The sequence below is a fragment of the Rhineura floridana genome, chromosome 3 (assembly GCF_030035675.1).
Source record: "Rhineura floridana isolate rRhiFlo1 chromosome 3, rRhiFlo1.hap2, whole genome shotgun sequence".
Lineage (NCBI taxonomy): Eukaryota > Metazoa > Chordata > Lepidosauria > Squamata > Rhineuridae > Rhineura > Rhineura floridana.
The window spans coordinates 71434513-71456119 of NC_084482.1; the positions used below are offsets into that span (position 1 = coordinate 71434513).

Genomic DNA, 21607 nt, shown 5'->3' on the forward strand with positions numbered 1-21607 from the left:
GCAATATTTTGCTCCCACAAGCACTAGCTGCAGCTTCCAGGCCAACCTCAAGGGTAGCCCCACATAGACCACATTGCAGTAATCCAACCTTGAGGTTACCAATGCATTGGCAACAGTGGTTAGGCTATTCTGATATAGGAATGGGAAGAACAAGAGCCCTATTCCAAAAGATTAGAGAAATGAAAGGGAAATTTAAACCACGAGTAGGGATGTTGAATAATCAACAGGGGAACACACTGACTGACCGAGATGAAATAAAAGGAAGATGGAAGCAATACACTGAAGAACTCTATAAAAGAGATGCCAGGATGACAGATTCATTCATGGAGGAACCATATGATGAAGAACCAGAAATTTTAGAATGTGAGGTGAAAGCTGCTCTTAAAATACTTGGAAGAAACAAATCACCAGGAATAGACGGCATACCAGTAGAGTTGCTACAAGCTACTGAGACTGAATCAGTCCAAATTTTGACTAAAATCTGTCAAGAAATATGGAAAACTAAACAATGGCCCACAGACTGGAAGCGTTCCATATACATCCCAATTCCAAAGAAAGGGGATCCCAGGGAATGCAGTAATTATCGAACTATTGCCTTAATATCCCATGCAAGTAAAGTAATGCTCAAGATACTACAACAAAGGCTCTTGCCATATATGGAGCGAGAAATGCCAGACGTCCAAGCTGGATTTAGAAAGGGAAGAGGTACCAGAGATCATATCGCAAACATACATTGGATAATGGAACAGAGCAAGGAATTTCAGAAGAAAATCACCCTGTGCTTTATAGATTACAGCAAAGCCTTTGACTGTGTAGATCATGAAAAACTATGGAATGCTTTAAAAGAAATGGGGGTGCCACAGCATCTGATTGTCCTGATGCGCAACCTATACTCTGGACAAGAGGCTACTGTAAGGACAGAATATGGAGAGACCGATTTGTTCCCCATCGGAAAGGGTGCGAGACAGGTGTATTTTATCACCCTATTTATTTAATCTATACGCAGAACATATCATACGGAAAGCAGGATTGGACCAAGAAGAAGGAGGTGTGAAAATTGGAGGGAGAAATATCAATAATTTAAGATATGCAGACGATACCATACTACTAGCAGAAACCAGTAATGATTTGAAACGAATGCTGATGAAAGTTAAAGAGGAAAGCACAAAAGCAGGACTGTAGCTGAACGTCAAAAATAAAGTAATGACAACAGAAGATTTATGCAACTTTACAGTTGACAGTGAGGACATTGAACTTGTCAAGGATTATCAATACTTTGGCACAATCATTAACCAAAATGGAGACAATAGTCAAGAAATCAGAAGAAGGCTAGGACTGGGGAGGGTAGCTATGAGAGAACTAGAAAAGGTCCTCAAATGCAAAGACGTATCACTGAACATTAAAGTCAGGGACATTCAGACCATGGTATTCCCGTTCTATATGTATGGATGTGAAAGTTGGACAGTGAAAAAAGCTGATAAGAGAAAAATCAATTCATTTGAAATGCGGTGTTGGAGAAGAGCTTTGCGGATACCATGAACTGCAAAAAAGACAAATAATTGGGTGTTAGAACAAATCAAACCAGAACTATCACTAGAAGCTAAAATGATGAAACTGAGGTTATAATACTTTGGACACATAATGAGAAGACATGATTCATTAGAAAAGATAATAATGCTTGGAAAAACAGAAGGAAGTAGAAAAAGAGGAAGGCCAAACAAGAGATGGATTGATTCCATAAAGGAAGCCACAGACCAGAACTTACAAGATCTGAACAGGGTGGTTCATGACAGATGCTATTGGAGGTCACTGATTCATAGGGTCGCCATAAGTCGTCATTGACTTGGAGGCACATAACAACAACAAGCCACTGGGGACACCAGTGCCCCCGGTGACAAAGCTGGATTTGGGACCACCATCAGACTATGCACCTGCTCTTTTGGTGAGAGTGCCATCCCCATCTGGGGCAGGTAATTTACTGGCTTCACAGAATAATTGTCTGCTTATATTTCTTTTGCTAAAGTTTGTGTCTTGTTCTCATTTGGGCAAGACTTCCATTTTCCAAAGGAAGCCTTCTTACCACTGCTTCTTAACTGCACTGACATCCTCTTGGTCCTGGTAAGTACCTTTTCTGGCCTTCAGTAAACATTCTAGCTGAGCTTCTTATTGTGGTTTTGAACAACCCTCAAGCATTTTGGAGAGATTTGTTCCTCCTGACTTTCCCTTTCAACTTCCTTTTAACCAGTCCCCTCACTTCTGTAAAGTTTCCTCTTTTGAAGTCCAGTATGACAGTGTTGGATTTTCTTGGCAACCATCTGTTTATATAAATACTGAATGTGATAACATTAGAGTTATTTTTTCCAACCGGTTCATCAACACTTAACATCTTGCATAAGTTCTTGGCTGTTAAGATTAAATCGAGGCTTGTCCCCTCTCTTTGGTTCCTTGGCCAGCTGTCCTAGACATTGTCATTTAGTATGTCTAGAAAGTTTATATCTTTATCATGACTGGAACTCACATGTACCCAGTCTATGTGAGGGTAATTGAAGTCATCTGTTAAGGCAACACTTCCTCCTTTGGGTGTCTTCTTGTTTTCATTCTCTGCATCTCAAGATCACCTTGGGCATTTTTGTGGGGGGGGGCAGGGGAGATGATAGTATGTCCCCAATACTATTTTGGGTTTGAGGGCTGGTACTGCCACCCACAGTGATTCTGTGGAGTCTTCTCCTTTTGGGGTTTTTGGGGGGAGAGCAGGCACCTGCAGACGGCATCCACCCCAATGTTACCACATGCAGAGTTCCTGATTGTGAAGAGGCTTGTAAGTGTGCTCAGCTGAACACACTTGTAAGCCCCCTTCGAACCTTCAGCCTTCTGTGAGGCAAGGTTGAAGTTGGAACGGGTGCACCCACCCACTTCTACCCCAAGCCCTTGGCCATTATTTTGCAGGCCATTATCCTGAATTGAGCATCCCAGTTTAATGAGCATTGAGCAGACCCACAAGCTAGCATAGTTGGTGTTGTGTGTGAGTGATGCTGACTGGTGTGCATGTGTAAAAATGAGGACTGGGGGTGGGAAGAGATAAGAATGGAAAGAAGGCAGGGGCAAAAGATGTCCTGAGCTATAAGAGTGAGGTAGTGTGCGAGAGAAGACAATTTTGGTTGAATCATCATTAATGGACATCAGAGTGATAATTATTTTCTTTAGCAGGTGGTGGGTTTAGTACTATCTTGAATTGTATCTATTTTAAGTCCATTTCTGTATGGCCTAATATAAAAAATTCCTATATGCAGTGTAAAACTCAAATATAAAATGTAAATGCCCTGTCTTCAAGTTGATTCCGACTTATGGTGACCCTATGAATAGGGTTTTCATAAGGCTGAGAGGCAGTGACTGGCCCAAAGTCACCTAGTGAGCTTCATGGCTATGTGGGGATTCGAACCCTGGTCTCCCAGGTCATAGTCCAACATCTTAACCACTACACCACACTGGCTCTATAAAATAATCACTTTTCAGACTTGTGCACCAAATTGCTTGAGCCCCAGCTGCAGTGACCTCCTGGCACTTATTTCCAGTGGTTTCACTTTCCTCTGTGTGTGTGTGTGTGGTGTTAACTTGGGTGGAAAAGTCCTTCATCTATAGCAGTCTGAATGGCTCCTGGTATTCATGTTCTTCCTGTGGCTCAGCTATCATTGTATGCCCCTCCTTCCTCCCCCCCCACAGGTTATTTGTTCAATGGTTAAATCCTCCATGCTATTAACATTCCCAGATGAAGGACTAAAATTCAAATTCAAAGTTCCTTTGTGTGTTTGGACATTAAACCTCCTACATTGTTCAAACGACCCCCTTCTGGGCATGTAATGAATTCTTTTTGAAGCACATACACTTTCCCCCAGGCATTTTGTAGAGGAGGATTTATCAGAATTGCACATGCAACATCATAAGCCATCTCATCACTTTTATTACTCAGGGTAACAGCAAAAAAGAAATCATATTTATCCTAGAAATGGGCATATGCTGCAATGCTAAACAAATTTCTGTGTATGGCTGTACTGAGTTTCCTTTTGCTGTTTAACAGGAAGAGCAACTGCTGTGTTTTATTTTTAAGTTTTATTTTATTTGTTTTAAGAATGTATAGACTGTATAATATAAAATAACTAAGCAGTGAACAAGAATATATGAAAATACAAAAGATCAGTCATAAAATTAAAAGCATATTTAAAAAACCATTTATTGTAAATCGTATCAGCTTCAAAGTAAAAACAATAATTCAGCTGGGGAAGGCCCAAGTAAAAATAGTATTGTTGTTTTTTAAAAAAACGAACAGTACAACCCTTTGTCCCCAAGAAATCGAAGAGCTCTTGATAATGAAACACACCAAGGCCCAAAGAAAAAAAATGTGGCTAGAAGACACCAACTGTATGCATTTTGCTTTGCTGGTGGGTTGTGTGCATTTTTGTAGTAGTAGCCCAAGACCAGATACAGAAGCAGCACACAAACCTAAAATCTAAAGCTGGTTGGACAGAGGCCCAAGTAGTGGCAGAGCTGGCAATGGCAGGTATAGTGACTTACAGACTCAGGTATTTTAAGTTGTCATAGAAGGTTAGCTTTCTCTGTTGAGTGTTGTTTCCTGCCAAAGCCATTGGACTGTCTTCTAATTAAATGTTCTTGAAATGATCAAAGGGTTGGAGCAGTTTCCCTACCAGGGGATGTTACAACATTTGGAGCCTTTCAGTTTAGAAAAAAAAAAGGCAGGTAAGGCAGAGAGAGGACATGGTAGAGGTGTATAAAGTCATGCATGGAATGGAGGAAGTGGACAGAAGTCTTTTTCCTTCTTGCATAATACTAGATGCCAGGAACATCCAGTTAAGTTGAATGTTGGAAGATTCAGGACAAAAGGAACTAGTTCTTCATACAGTCCACAGTTCAAGTATGGAATTTGCTTCCACAAGATGCAGCAACGCTACCGATTTGGATGGCTTTAAAAGGGAATTAGCCTTACCCTCCATGAGTTTGTTTATGTGCCTCTGGATGCCAGTTGCTGAGGAACACAGGGATGATGGTGAATGCTGTTGCACTCCTCTCCTGCTTTCGAGCTTCACATAGGCATCCAGTTGCCCACTGTGAGAACATGATGCTGGACTTAGAAGGGCCAGCAGTGCTCTTATGTGGTTAAAGGTACATGTGTTGTTCAGGGCTGGTCCTATCATTAGGCAGGGTGTAGGAGCCACCACAGATGCCAAGTGGAGGATTTGGAGGACTATGCTTTGTCTGCTAGGGGCCTGCCCTAAGCTAGCCTGCCACACTCAACTATTTACAGTGTTGAAGTGAGATTCACCTGCCAGTCTGGTTGGCTTTTCTCTATGGAATGGGGAGTGGTGCCATCTTATCCTTTGCTTTGGACAGCCAAATGTCTTGTTCTGGCCCTGTTGCCATTTTAACATACCAAATGAATGTTATGTAAATTTGTATAGATATTAGCAGAGATTGTCAACGGTCTGAGATGTGTGTGTGCCAGTGTGTGCGTTTACCTAAGTGGCAGGCTTTTACCCTGCATCAGGATCATGAGACTTAAGACTTAGAAGAATAAGAAAAGCTACTTTATTTATAGAAATACAGAGTAGATAAGAAAGGCATACCTAGTTCTAACTAACTAAGTTGGAGGCACAACGCCCAGGCTTGGGAGTTGCCCTTATGGCTCAGGAGGGAGAGAGCAGAGACAAAGGTGTCTCCTCTCTCTTGGACAGTCAAAGAAGAGAACAGGGGAAAGGGTGGAAGGAGAAGGGGCAGATAAGCTTCCTTAAGATGTATCAGTCTAGATGGAAGGAAGTCAGTCAGAGCATCACAGGTAAAGGTAGTCAAGCCTAGCCATCTGGAGGACCCTAACTCTATCTCCCTTCTGTAACATAAACAAAAGAACAATGAAAGAGGAACAACTATAATATGCAAGATGTAATGTTCTCTTTAAAAAACACATGCACACATACATGCTATATATCTTAAAATCTTAGGATGGGGGATAAGTTAAAAGGTTGTGATCCTCAGTGTGTATTTGCTCCCAGCTGCCGTTTCAACTCTGGATTTTAAAAGCAAACTTTGTCATAAAATCTCTTTTCAAGGAAATTAGGGTAATGATTTGAATCAGGAAAATGGCACGGGGGGGGAGTTAGACACTGTTCCTTTCCTGATCCAATTCCCCCTCACTCAAAAAAAAAAAAATCAAATCTTGAATCAATATCTCATTTTGATTACTGCTAAAGGATGCCCCCCTGCCATCTTGCTTTTCCCCAAAAAAAGCATGACTGATCTCCCCCACTAGCTCATTCACAGGGCTCCATGCTCTAAGCTCACCAGTTCAAAGGGGCAAAGAAGTTCCACTCAGGCCTCTGTCAGCCTTGTATTTACTTCCTAGGGAACCTCAGCTGTAACACATTTGTAATTTTGCACTTTAAAGGAGGCAGATGTATGTCAGATTAACAGTGGGGGCATCAAGGGCAATGGAAGAGGACAAGAATATAATTTTCCTCCTTAACCATCTCTCAGTCATCACCAATTGCTAGAGAGGGAGGACAGGTGAGAGATCACTCCCCTGCTGCTCAGACCCATTGGGTGCAATCCAGCCACTGTCTGCAGTGAGGAACCATTCAAGTCTGTGCAGAATTAGGTGTGCGGAAGTTCTTCCAGAGCATCTGATTTGCAATGAAATGTCAACCGTGGCTGAGATTTGCCAGACTTTGCCCTCTCTTCAGAGTTTTTGGTAATGACCAACATCCCAGGCAGAACCCTAGAGATTCTCTGGATCATTGCTCTGAAGCCTTCTGGCATTTCAGCTGGAAGAGAAACCACCAGGGGGTTAGTAGCAATGGAGCTTGGTTCATTAGGGTGAATGGGGTTCCGGCCCTTCGACCTTAGTCTACCCTCAGCCAGCCCCTGCATGCCTTCCTGCTTAGAACCAGCCAGGGAGTTGCTCTGCTTGGCATTTGCTCTGGGACCACCTACTTGTGTTCTCCCTGCCTCCCGCCCTACCACTGGATGGTTGCTTCCTGCAGAAATGGATGCCAATTTGTGTCTTTACTTGCAGTGTGCCCACCCAGGTGGTGAAATCCCAAGTGGCCCTTTGATTTTGTGTCTTCTTTTGTATAAATTCTTCCTTGCCTTTTTAACCAGTCTTGTTGGTCAAATTATCTGCAGGATATTTATTTAATGAAATCATTTTTATCTTGTTCTTCAGCAAAAATAAAACAAAACAAACTCTTCCAGAACTGTTTAGAAATGTCAGTGATAAGATCGTTCCCACCCTGAGGCTTAGAATAAAAAAGGCACAGCAGAAAAGGAAAAGTGACAGTGAGGCAGTAAACTCCAAGCACCATTTCTTAGTTACAAAGTTTGTTTTGTTTGCCTTTTAAAGCTCAGATACAGACATCTGATTTCATGGCACTGCAAGTACCCTCTTGAAAGGCTTCCTGCTTTCTGCAGGAAAGTGCCTCTGGTAAACATCTAACCCCACTAGGGTTTAAATCAGCCTGTATAAGGATCCTGTTGTCATTGCTCTTTTCCAACGTGATCACAATATATTTCTGTGGAATCAGGATAATGCTGGGACAGACCACTGAGCATCTGATCTGGAATAAAGCTAGGCATCTAAAGAGAGTTGACATGAAGCCTCACTTGGACCTGAGCCTCGAGTGAAGTGAGCCTCTGAGGAGCTCAATAGCAGCTGTGGACAAAGGTCTGGGGGGGGGATTGGCTCTCTAAAATCAGGCAGAGAATGCTAAGATTGCTGGAATTTGGAAACTGGAGCAGCTTTAGTGATTATACCAGACATTGGTGTTGAGGTTCAAGATAATCTTTCTCTGCTCTATGATCATGACCAGTCTTCTTAATTGAATGTTATTTATTAGTTTTTTTCATCCCCCTTCCACAGAGTAGCTCAGATTCCCCTCTTCATACCAGTGTGCATAGTTCCCCTCTTTTAGTCTCACAACAACCCTGTGGGGTTGTTGAGGCTCAGAGGTGGCTACTGGCCTTGAGTCAGCTTCCTTACTGAGCAGGGCTTTGAACCCAAATCTCTCCAGGCTATGTCCAACGTCCCATTCACTGCACCCATATTCTTCAACCTTGGGTCCCCAGAAATTGTTCAACTACAGCTCCCATCATCCTCAGCCAGCTTAGCCAATGGTCAGGGATGATGGGAACTGTAGTCCAACTATATACCAGGACCCAACTTTGAGGAACACTGTGGTACACCCCCCACGGATATTGTGCAAGATGTTGATTGGCTTTGGGGATGAAGACTTTAGCACTGCCAGTCTTTCATTTCTAACAAGGGAAGTGTCGGGACTCAAGGTTGCGGGGAGGTGGTGGTATGAAAACAGAACGCTGGGTTTCATCAGGCGCCGTTTTTCTTAAGCCTGCAAAAGGATGGTGTGCCTGTAAGTCAATTCCACGAATTCAATTTCTTTTGTTAAAAAAAGTTTGCAGTTTTAGGAGAAGGAAACTGATGTACAGGAAATACGCGACGATATTGAACTGGGCCTGGGAGCGAGAGAGGGGATGAAATGAAAGCGCCAGATCTTCCTTTCCTGCCAAGTGTTGCTAGAAAGCTAAGTCAGCCGGATAACCGGCTGCGGCCGCTGCCAGGAAGCCCTTGGCGAGGGCGAGCAGCTGCCCGCCTTCCTGCCTTCCTTCCTTCCCTTCCATGGCGACCTTGTTTGTGTCCGTCTCTTTATTTAGCAGAGCCCTTTTCCTAGTCTAGATGCCAGGGCAGAGGTGCCCGGCGCAGCCACCTCTCGCCTGGACCGAGACACCCACACGCACCTCAAGGTCCGGGCAGCCTCCCAGCTCGCCCGGTGACTCATGCGCTAATTAGCTTTGGCGGCCGCGGCTACTTCTGCCTCCGCCGGCACCTTTCCACGCCACTCCTCGACTTCTTCGGGGGCCGAAGAGCAGCAAAAGGCTGCAGGCAGCTCAGCCGGTCCTCGGCGCAGGCCAGGCAGCAGACGGGACCGACCGACCGAGCGAGGAGGAGGCGGAGGCGCTTCTCGCGGTTGGGCGAGAGCAAGTAGTTTCCTGGCGTCCTGGCGCAGCAGGGAGAGTTTTGCAGCCGCGGAGCTGCGCTCTGGACCGAGCGAGCGAGCGAGCGAGGAGCGGGCGCCCGGCGTCTTCCGGAGCGATCCGAGCCAAGGCGACGAGAAGTAGCAACCAGACCGACGCTGCTGGTGGAGTTGTGGTGGCGGGACCCCAGAGAGACGCACGAACTCCCGGAGGTAAGCGAGCGTTTCCTGCGCGAGACTGCTGTCCCCGGCGCGGCTTCGCGTCAACTTTCGATGGTCCCCTTTCGGTCCGAGAAGGGGCACGGTGTGAACGCAACCTCGAAAGCCGGTTTGGGTGGTGGTGTTTTTAATGCATCTCGGGGGCATCTGAGCAATCCAAGCCGAAAAGAAAAACCTGCCTTAGGGATTAAACTAGCACGATTCCCTCGTTCTTTGGTGGCTTGCGATGTAACGTTTTAGGAGAAGTGGCTTTGAAAACTCGTCTTCCAAGGAGCCCTGCTCTAGAGCCCAGGAAACTTGGGAGGATCTGGGCGTCCCCTTGCGACATCTCTTTGGCCGGGGTCCTTCCTAAACTGCACGGGAAGACCATCGTGCCCTATGGGGTTGCAAGGTAAGGAACAGGGGCGCGTGAGTAATATGAGAGGGCAAGGAGGAGAGGATGCGTATGTGAGAGAGGCCGCCCTAGCTCTGCCAAAGAACAATTTAGGAAGGAAACGATCCCAACAGGATATGGATGCTTCCTTTTCCTAAGTCAATGTCATGTGCAAGGGAGGTTATTATTATCATGATGGGGAGGGTGGGCCGGAGAAGTGCATCCGGGCAGAATGAATCCCGGCGAAAACAACTGCAGAGGGAGCAGCAGCGCTTGTGCCCAGATGCTCTTCAACAGGTGCTCCCCAACGGAATCGGTGCCAGCTCCCGCTCCCAAGGGCGAGGAAGAGCTGTTTATTCTCCCGATCGGCCCACTCAATTTGCTGGCAAAGGCCCTTCAGACCGGTTTCCATACGATCTGGGACAAGAAAGACCGGGAAGAGAAACGCGGGGAAGGTTGCCGCGGCCTTTCGGGAACAAGCACTCCTCAGATACTTGCGCAATCGCTGGCTCGCGTTACAGGGAGTTTTCATCCCGAAGCACATTTTGTTGGACTGATGTCCTCTTGCTGGCATGCCCAGATTGGCAGCTGCTCCTCCTCCCAGTTCAGCTCTATTTATACTGCACTTAAGGGCCTGCTCACAAATATAGTTGGCTGGCCCTTGATTTCTCACAGGTAAATGTGTGAACTGGCTCCATTGTAAAACCTTATGTTGGAAGTTAAAAATTCTGTCTCTGCCCTTTGGTCTGTGTTTGCGGATTCACACATGAAGATCACCTCTTTATGCTTCAGCCACTGAATGAGGAACATGCCTGTATGGACCAAGCTAAAGATGACTCTCTCTCCCTCCCCCTCCCCCTCTCTGAGATCACCATGAGATTGCACTGAGTTTGCTAGGCTGACAGTCCTGCTGGAGGAAGGGGAGGAGGGCATCGAGAATAGAATGTCCTAAAGTCTTTCCATTAGGATCCAGTTCAATGTGAGTGCAACTGGTCTCCAAGATATAAAAATGCACAGACATGCTTTCTGCATGAATAATGTCAGTGAGGAAAAGGCACTGGGATATCATCACACTGATATTTAGCAACTACAGGTTTACTTTGCACCATAGTGGCTTCTTACATTGGCTGCAGATGCATGAAGAGAGAGTCAACAACAGTGTGAGGAGATGGCCAGGCCTGCTGCTTTACCATGTTTTTGCATGTGCTGTCTCAGTTTAGTGGCTGCTCTTTTGATGAACAAATTTGGCCACAAGTGTTGGAATTCTCTCCCCCCCCCATTGTTTTTCTGAAGCCATCCCTGGAAATGGGAGGGGAGATGGTAAATTATAATGGGCTGTTGCTTCCTTAGAGCCATTTTCTTTTTCCTAAAAATCATTAAATATGACGTGCTGGAGGAATTCTCTAAAGAATCATTAATGTCCAGACACCAGTCTACACATCCTTCTCTGGCTATAGAAATAGCCCTTGAAAAGCCTGTTCACAGACAACAGCTATTTTGACACTATGTGAAGAAAAAGTATATTAAACTGTCAACACTCCTGGTATTCAAACTTGCAACTCCCCCGATGCCTCCTCACCCACCTGGCAATGGATCTGGGGCATGCTGCCAGATCCCAGAGGGACCTGTCTCATCTCTTGTTTAAACATTCATAGATTCCGCTGTCGGTCAGCCTCAGAATGGACAGCTTCAAGATCCAATCTCTTCAGCCATTGCCCCCCCTTCCTCACAGCATGCTGTTCTATGATGTCACTTCTGTTTGGTCGCTAGGCCTGAGAGTGGGAGGAGCTGGCAGCAGACTGACACCAGTGTTCAGCAGTCATTACAATTGGGAAATGCTACAGTTAGACTCTCTCCTGGGAAAAGCAACACTTATGGTGAACTTTCTAACTTTATTAACCATGGGGCTGTGAATCAAGACAAATTATAAATTAAACTCAAAGCCCCCATACTCCCTTCTCCTTGCACTGTCCTTGTCTCCTGCAAACCTTTCTCCATTAACTCAAAGGTGTTGCTAGGTACTAAAAGGCTTAGTACACAGGCTCGTGGGATAAATTTGTGTTATGCTAATTTATAGAGATGGATGCCTCTGGACAGATTAAGGTAACAAGTGGCTGGGGTCTCACTAGCACTGTGCTTTGCAGGGTGTCCATCCAATGTGTAAGCAAAGTTAAAACAAGAGGTTTGGGGCCCAGCACAACAGACCTGGGGCTTGGCCATCCCCTAACATCACTTCTGCTACTAAAGTTCATTCCCGTCTTGCAAAAATAAATATCCAGACATCAACACAGCAAATGTTGCTAAAGTTCCTGGCTGTATAAGGAAGGCCTATGTGGTGCTGGTAGTATAGTCATAACAAGCCAATTTGTGGCTGGCTTGTCTGTGTTTCTATTCTGGTTTCATGTAGAATGGAGCCCACATCTTCCTCCTTTGGGAAACATGCCTTGACAGGTCAGCCAGTGAAGGCTATGGTCCCACAATCATCTGTCAAAGCAATTATCACTCTGTTTTGGGCCAACCGTCATAGACTTTCCTCTGCAGTTTTCATGCCAGTATATTGTAATGCATTTATTTGGTCATTTGGAAGGACAAGAATTTGTCTGGATTTATTTTGAAGTTGTAATTCTTGCCAAGATTGTTGTCAGGTCTATTCAAATAATGTGTGCTAACCAATACCAAAATGGTGACGGGGAAGGAGAGTGGGGTTGTAAGCATCCTGGGGCCTTTGGGTGGGTGGATGGGAGTGTCTGTGTGTGCATCAGTGAGTGATAGAGGCAGTTCATATAAATCATTGTTCAGTCTTCCCCAGCCATCTCAATGCATTCACATTCCTAAAGCCATTGCAAATCTAGTTCCTTGACAGTGAAGCCTGCAAGCAATTTAGCAGGATCCAAGCTATCCCTATGCATTTTTATGGCCATTTAGAAACTCAGTTGGTCTTTACCCAGATGACAATGGAAGGAAGGACTGGCATTCCTGTGGTCATTAAGAAATTCAGCTGATTAACACAGCAGACAACAAAGCCTTCAGACATTTTAGCAGGAACAAAGCTATCGCAATGCCTTCCTTACTGTCATTTGGAATGGCAAGTAGCTTTATTATGAGGGCTTCAGTTCAAGGTGCAAGATCCCAACTCATCGCAATGTATTTTAGTGGCAATTCAGAAGGGCAGTTGTATCTCTCTTTTTCTCTGTCTCTTTTTTTTTTAACTATTGGAGACAGTCTCTAAAATTAATCACACTGACAAATGATTTTTGGCTTATGCATTCCAATGGCCATTTGGATAGAATCAATTGGTGTGTTTCAATGGTCAGTCTCATCATTTGTCCTTGTGGTCTTATCTCATTCTTCAACTACCAGCCAAATAGGTGTTTTTTTTTAAAAAATATCACAAGCTGACCTGTTGCATATATTGCATATTTAGGGAGGTAGGAGACAGCTCCCCTCCCCCATGTTTCAGAGCATGTGTGATTATACCTCAAGAGCACCTATATCTCTACTCATTGTAAGGCATTTTAAAAAGGTAACCACAGCAAATATTCCTAAAGCAGCTTGCCATTATATTTTTGCAATTTAATCTTGAATATATCCAAGAGTACATCTTTCAACTCATTTGTAAATATCTCCCTCCCTAAACCCCAATATGGTACCCTTGAATGTGGGGGTGAGGACAGAGTAAAAGTCAAGTAGCTTGGTTAGGGGTGTGTGTGTGCTTCATTTACCTTGTAAACTAAGCAGGCTGTGGGCAAAGTCAAATCAAACACAATCCAATCCTAAATATATTTATTTGGAAGTAAATTTCAGTTCTATCTATGAAACTTTCAAGTCAATCTGCTTCTTGGGAGCAATGGGGTCCCCCATGCATTAGATTCGGCACATGTGGTGAGTGGTCACACCACTTCCCAGCAATTCAAATCAAGAACAACTGACACTAATAATCCTCTGGATGGATAGCTGAGCTTGAGCCTTTACAACCATTTAATAGACAGTAACTCCAGTGCCTCCTCTGCTCCATATAACTAAGAGAATGTGATAAATGCACTTTGCTTTTTTACTTCATTTGCAAGCCAACATAACTGTGGAATTACACTGAACTAAGAAGTTGTTACTTTGGAATAAGTCTGTGTGAACAAGCCCTGATGTTCCAGCTAACAGAATGAGTACTAACAGTGCACCTTGTGGGGAAAGTTGCACAGCTTGGAAAAGTTACTTTTTTGAACTACAAATCCCATCAGCCTCAGCCAGCATGGCCACTGAATTGGGCTGATGGGAGTTGTAGTTCAAAAAAGTAACTTTTCCAAGCTCTGATGTGCCATAACTCAATGGCAGAATACACACTTTGCATGCAAAATATTCTAAATTCATTCTCTAGCACCACCAGGCAGGACTGGGAAAAACTCCTGCCTGAAACCCTGGAGAGCTGCTGCCTGTCAGTGCAGACAGTATTCAGCTTAATGGGCTCAGTGCTGGTCTGACTCAGCAAAGTGCAGTTTCCTGTGTTTCCACATATCAACCAACTGGGAATTTTACAATTGAGAGTAACCATTTTAATGGAAGGAATGTGCACCAGTATTATCCATGTACGGTATGTGTTTGTGCATGCGCATGGGCATGGAAGTATCAATCTACTATTACTTCAGGGAGCCAATAAACCCTTAATGTGGCCATAGCCGGGGTTACACAGGAAATTGTTAGTTTGCTTATTCATTAATTTCCCCCCAGCCACATTTATACCTTAATATTGGGCCTACAGCTCCCTAGAGCTATTTTCCCCCCATTCCAAATTAAAACACAATTCAGCGATTTCTGATTTCCCAATCCTTCCCATTTTTAAAAAAATATATTTTATATGTCCTAAGTTTTGAGGAAAGAGTTGGGAATCAGTTCCTGTTGTCTTAGTAACACACACACTCTCTTTTTACTTTGTAGAAGTTCTTTTTTATTGGCAAGAAATAAGTCTAGCTTAGGGGGAATCTGATTTCTGTAACTGTGGCCAGATTCTAGTAATGGAGCCTGAGTTCCTATGCCTTCATTTTGTAATGAATATGTGGTAGAGAGGCTTGTCACCTGATCCTTATTTCAAGGAATGATTCCTTATTTATGAACCTTTGTGAGATGCACTGCAACTGCAAAAAGCAACTTTAATTTCATGTTACAATAGTATATTTTGCTGAAGTACTGTTTTGACCCACATAATGCATCACTTTCTTATGGTCTCACAATGTGTCCCTTACTTTTGAGCTCTTTAAATGGCAACTTTCAGAGGTAGACCCCAGCAAATAGAAACATCTTTTCAGCTGGCTATTCTTCCTTTAAAAAAATTGTGTGTGAGCTGCTTGTGGCTGTAATGATCACATTGGTGGGTACCAGTGCTATTGTGTTCATGTTCATAAGATGGTTTCTCTGTGAGTGCTGAATAGGGATGGAAAGATCTGTCTGTTTCGGTTCTCTCAGTTGCTCATTTGTCCAGTGTTAAATTCAGTTCTCTACATTTCTACAGCAATCTGTGAATTTTTTAATAAAAATTCCTCATGAAAATTCTCCACCATTTTAGTGTGATTTTCTCCAAATGAACACATTTTTGTAGGCAGTTTTTGACAACGGTACACATTTTTGCAAACCATTTCTCATCATTTCCTGCCTTTTTGCATGTTATTTTCAATCATGTATTCATTGTTATGCACCCTTTCCCCTAATATATGCATTTTTGTAAAGGTTTCACTTCCCTTGTTGCCTTTGCCCTCATGACCTTGATAAAGACATTCTGGTTTATTAAACTAGTTTTCTATATTATCCAGTGTAGGAAACTGATATAATCTTCAAATCAGGTTCAGGTCAACTGATAGGCCGTTTTTGCAAGTGAAGGCAAGTTGTTCCCAATACTTGCTGTTCTTTTGGGATGTTGATCAGCAGCTGCAATTTCACTTTCTTTGAGATGGAGGACTGACACAGGTAGAAGGGGCAAGCTAGATATGAAAGAGGCAATCTTGTACAGTGGGTATGTGTGTGTTGCAAATTAAAATATAACATAGCATAGCTGAGAGCCAATGTGACGTAGTGATGAGAGTGTTGGACTAGGACCTGGGAGAACAGGGTTCGAATCCCCACACAGCCACGAAGCTCACTGGGTGACCATGGTCCAGTCACTGCCTCTCAGCCTCAGAGGAAAGCAGAGGTAAAACCACCTCTGACTACCACTTACCATGAAAACCTTATTCATAGGGTCGCCATAAATCAGGATTTACTTGAAGGCAGTACATTTACATTTATTAGTTGGCAAACTGCATCCCAAAATTCAAATAAATGCTAATTTTGAAGAATGTCTGTGTTTCATTTCTCATATTGTTTTGGAAATTGCAAATTTGATAAATTCTGCTTGAAATGCGAACTGAACTGAAATTCTCACCTATCACTAGTGCTGACACACTCTGACTGCCAGGGTCACTCAAAAGAACAACTGAGCCCTTTTGCATTTACTATGATAGTGGCTAGTCACAGATGTTCAAGAAGCATAGAAAAAAATAGATCAATTATGGTATCTTCTTTCTTCCTTGTCATTTATTTATTAAGTAGACAGAAAAAGTCACTACCCAAATTTGCAAAGGAAAATGTAAAACACTGTGGCATGCAGCTGAAATGAAAGCTAGCAAAACAATAAAAATGAGCACAATGACTGTGAATCATAGAATATATAAATATATTGAGAGGCCCAAAACATGGGGCCTGAAACAACAATATGTAACTCAAATTCTAGCAGCCAGCCTTGACTCTCCCACAAATATCTGTTTAAAACATGAGAAATTTTACCCGCATGTAAGTCTATGAACAGTAAAGGTATTCAAACAGCAACAGAATTGCTGCCCATTTGTTCTTAAACTCCTGGTCAGTGTTGAAAAGACCTGGACTTTTGTTAATCCTTAGACCTCTAGGAATGCAGGCTGCTGGAATTTGAGTATTATGAATGTCTGAAGAAGCATTGAAACAGTTTAACAATCTGGAATAACTGTCATCTTTGTATTATTGTGTCATTTTCCTTTGCCCGGCATTATTGTATATTTTTTTATGTTACTTATATTCACTGTGGCAGTATTTTGCATTGTTACATACTGCTGTTTCAGGTCCCATGTTTTGGGCCTCTCAATATATTTATCTATTCACTAATAGGCAAAAAAGTTGTGGTTTAAGAACATACCTATAGCCCACAGATATTTCTATCAAACTTTAAAAAGCAGGGAAATTGGGCAGCTAGAGTGAATGCACCAGGGGAACAGGAGACCTGACCTCCTCTCTGAGATATTGGACTGCCCTACAAATTGGTCAAAATGCAAACACAATTTGGGTTGGTCTTTCACAGTCCAATCCACTCTCTGTGTAGCTTGGAAGAATTCGGTAACATGTGCCTCTGAGCATATGGTGAGTGGTGGCAACACCTGCCATCTCCAAAGATGGAGAATTACATTTTTGTATGTTTGTTGCTGTTCTTCTTACTTTGCTTTTTTCCTATGTTACTAATGTGTCTACAGAGAATCTAGTCTAGAAAATTTTATTTCCCTCATTCATCCTAGAAATCTGTGTCAAATTTATTTTTATTAATTTCAATGCCTTTTTATTGGTCAATGTCATATGATGGTGAAGACAGCCTTTTGTGTTTCAAATTGGAGGTTGTGTTCTATTTCTATTTTGGGTGCATAAACAGCTGAATCTGAAACTGATTCCAATATGTTGCTACTTCAGCACTGACTCTAGCTGTTGGAAAAAAGAGGATGCATGTCTTCAGCCTGCCTTGTTTAAACCACTTCATTTAAGGTAAGGTGGGCACAATCAATTTAAAACATAGAGCACACCTAAAATTTTGCTAGAATATATTACACCTCTCACTGTTTTCTCTTGTGCAAATTGAAACACTCCTGATGTCCACTGGAGACTATTCTGCAGAATAGTCAGTGACATTATTCCACAATTATTTTTGGAGATTTTTAGTGTAAATTTTGCAAAGTGTTGCTGTACTTCACATATTCACAGAAAAAGAAATAACAGAAAATGATTTACTATAGGAAACTTCACTAAAATTGCAAAGTAAATCAGACATATCTAAAGTGACCATCTGAACTATATCAACTGTCTTTATAATGTTGCTTCCTCCCTGCTAAAACAAGATTAGCACAGCACATGTCTTCTTTCTAGTATTTGGGCTGAGTGCAGGTGTTGCCACCACTCACCATATGCTCAGAGGCACATGTTACCAAATTCTTCCAAGCTCCACAGGAAGTGGATTGGACTGTAAAAGACCAACCCAAATTGTGTTTGCATTTTGACAAATGTGTAGGGCAGTACAATATATCAGAGAGGAGTTCAGGTCTCCTGCTCCCCTGGTGCATTCACTCTAGCTGCCCAATTTCCCTGCTTTTTAAAGTTGGATAGAAATATTTGTGGGCTGTAGGTATGTTCTTAAACTGCAAGCATTTTTGCCTATTAGTGAATTTCTCTGCTTTTTAATCTGGGAGGTAAGGAATGGAATCCTGTGCAAGTTTCATTGATCATTTGTATGCTTATTGAGTTCAGTGGGATTTACTCCCCTGCAATCATGCTTAGGAAAGGTGAGACTGACCACAGGGGATGGGGAGGGGAGGAGGAGGAGGGAGGGGAGGGAGGCCAGAGGGGAGTAGGGGGATGGGAGCAGTAAGGAGGGGAGGGGAGGAGGAGGACAGGTTTGATCATTTGCATGTTTATTGAGTTCAGTGGGATTTACTCCCATGCAATCATGCTTAAGATAGGTAAAACTGACTGGGGGGAGGGAGGGCTGGAGTGGGTAGGGGAGGAGGAAAAAGGGAGAGGACAGGGGAAGGGGGGAAAGTTAGGTCTGATCATTTGCATTCTTTCTGAGTTCAATGGGATTTACTCCTACGCAATCATGGTTAGGATAGGTAAGACTGACCATGGGGCAGGGGAAGGGGGAAGGGGAAGGAGTGGATTGGAGGGGGGCAGAGGAAGGGGGAGGGGAGGGCAGGTTTGATCATTTGCATGCTTATAGAGTTCAATGGTATTTACTCCCGTGCAGTCATGCTTAAGAGAGGTAAAACTGACCATGGGGAGGAGGGGGAAACGGAAGGAGGGGATTGGGATGGGTTATGGGGAGAGAGGGGCAAAGGAAGGGGGAGGGGATAGGAGGGAGGAGAAGGGAGGGGATAGGAGGGAGAAGAAAGGAGGCTGGGTTTGATCATTTGCATACCTTTTGAGTTCAATGGAATTTATTTCTGTGCTATTATGCTTGAATATGGAAATGGATTGCCTTCAAGTCAATCCCGACTTATGTTGACCCTATGAATAAGGTTTTCATGGTAAACAATATTCAGAGGTGGTTTTACCATTGAGAGGCAGTGACTGGCCCAAGGTCACGCAGTGAGCTTCATGGCTGTGTGGGGATTTGAACCCTGGTTTCCCAGGTTGCAGTCCAACAATGACCTGGGGGAGGGGCAGGGAGGGTAGCAAGAGGGGGAGGAGATGAGATTGGGTGGCTGGGCACTGGGCAGAGGGGAAGCCCCTTTCCTTTCCAAAAGGAAAATATTTTGAACAGTATCAGTGCTTTTTAGCGTTTCCCCCACCTTTTTATTCTACTGCAGGCACATGTAGCCTTGCACCCAAATTTAAACCAAAGCTGTCCCTGGCCACATCCACACCAGGCCTTTATTCCACTTTGGACAGTCATAACTTCTCTCAAAGTATCCTGGGAAGTGTAGTTAGTGAAGGATGCTGAGAGTTGCTAGGAGATACCCTGTTCTCCTCACAGACCTTCAATCAAAGTGGCTGACCACCCTCAGGCCACTGGAACTCTGTCAGTGGAATAGGAGTCTCCTCTCAGCACCCTTCACAAACTATACTTCCCAGGACTCTCTGGGGGAAGTCATGACTGTCTCATGTCAAATCAAAGTCTGGTGTGGGTGTGACCCCCTTCTTAGCCAAGCCAAGCAGCTGTGAGTCTGGCTTTTAGAACACTGACAGTTGGTTCTTACTGAGCATGCCCAACACTATCATTCAGTTCAATGCGAAATTTCTTAAATTAATGAAAAACCAGGCAGACATTTTTTAACTTTTAAACTGCAGAAGATGAAGGTCAGAGTATGGGGCAAGGTCAGTAATAGGATCACAGGTACTCTGTGAAAATGGCTGATTTTTAATGAATTTCAACAGATTATAAGAACTCTGACAGAAGAAAGTCCAAAAGAGGGCTGGAGTTGTTTTCTTTCTTTTTAGACTTTGAACTCTCTATTCTCTGACTGTTTTGTGTATCGCCACGAAAATTTACAGGGTTGTTAAGCAAGCGTTTGAGTTCAGGACTATAAGTTTTGTAAAGTTACATTTTGAAATGAGTTTATGGGAAGCATCAGAATGACATGGGGGTATTTTCAATTTAATATTGCGGAATGTGAAAAATCCACACTGGCTATAGTATACAGTCACTCTCGTGGCTGTATAATTCTGTAATTCACAGTTATTGTGCTCTTTTTTATTGTTTTGCTAGCTTTCATTTAGGCTGCATACCACAATGTTTTACATTTTCCTTTGCAAATTTGGGTAGTGACTTTTTCTGTGTATTTTGTAGTTGCAGTAGCAACCCTCTCCTTTTGGTTGGCATTTATTTATTAAGGTCAGGAGTGAGCAGAGCCAGATTAAGATGTGCTGCGGCCCTAAACTATGTCAATGTTAAGAGGCCCCATAGCATTACCAAAAAAGTATAATTTTCTAACAAAGAACAATGAACATAGTAATAAAAAACTTTTAAAAACTAAAACATATATCTTGCAATAAGCCTATTTGCATATGAAATACTATTAAATGAAGATGATTTCTTACTTAGCACATATGAAAACCATATTATAGTTATTTCTGCACAGATTTATAAATACAATATGACAAATAACTGTGTAGTTATTCAGTGTATTTTTGTCCTATCAGAACAATGATGTGTGTATTAGAGTGTTTTCCCTGTTTCCTTTATTTTGTAACCAATTATGTAAAACTTGAAATTTAGTAATGTTTTGGTTTTTTGAGGCCCCTCATAATCTGAGGCTCTAAACTGTAGCTTACTAGCTCCCATCAGGCCCAGCCAGCATGGCCAAGGATCAGGGATGATGGGTGTTGTAGTCCAACAACACATAGATGGTCACAGGTTCCCTACCCCTGATTTAGGGATTTATTTATCATCTTCAATGTCATTTTTCAGAATTGTTATTTTTTTTTTAAAAAAAGAAATATTTTCTATGAAGCAAGGGTATGGTCCAAGACGCGTAGCCCCTCTCTCTATATTTCCCAGTACATTTTTGGAAATGCATAAGAACATAAGAACATTAAAACAGCCTGCTTGATCAGGCTAGTGGGTCATCTAGTCCAGCATCCTGTTCTCACAGTGGCCAACCAGATGCCCATGGAAAGCTCACAAGCAGGATCTGAGTGCAAGAGCACTCTCCCCCCCCCGTGGTTTCCAGCAACTGGTATTCGAAAGCATACTGCCTCTGACTGTGGAAACAGAGCATAGCCATCATGGCAAATAGCCCTTGATACCATCATCCTCCATAAATTTTTCTAATCCTCTTTTAAAGCTGTCCAAGTTGGTAGCCATCACTGCCTCTTCTGGGAGTGAGTTCTATAGTTTAACTATGCACTGTGAAGAAGTATTTTCTTTTATCTGTCCTGAATCTTCCATCATTCAGCTTCATTGGGTGTCTTATAAGTTCTGTATGAGAGAGGAAGAAAAGCTTTTCTCTATCCACTTTTTCCATGCCATGCATAATTTTATACACTTCTGTCATGTCACCTCTGACTTGCCTTTTCCCTAAACGAAAAAGTCCCAAATGCTGCAACCGTTCTTCATGGGGGGAGGGTCACTCCATCCCCTTGATCACTCTGGTTGCCCTTTTCTAAATCTTTTCCAACTCTACAATATCCTTTTTGAGGTGAGGCAACCAGA

The 21607-nt window shown here is 43.1% G+C and overlaps 1 protein-coding gene across 2 annotated transcripts in view; it reads left to right on the top strand.

Moving 5' to 3' along the window:
* The first annotated feature begins 8374 nt into the window (after nucleotides 1-8374).
* The window catches only part of PIK3R6 (phosphoinositide-3-kinase regulatory subunit 6), a 70567-nt gene continuing 57334 nt past the window's right edge, over nucleotides 8375-21607 (top strand). Inside the window, exon 1 of one of the 2 annotated variants that reach the window (XM_061616513.1) lies at nucleotides 8375-9263. The gene's annotated coding sequence lies outside the window, so the exon portion shown is untranslated. The remainder of the gene's footprint in view (nucleotides 9264-21607) is intronic. The other variant, XM_061616510.1, reaches the window with a different exon arrangement.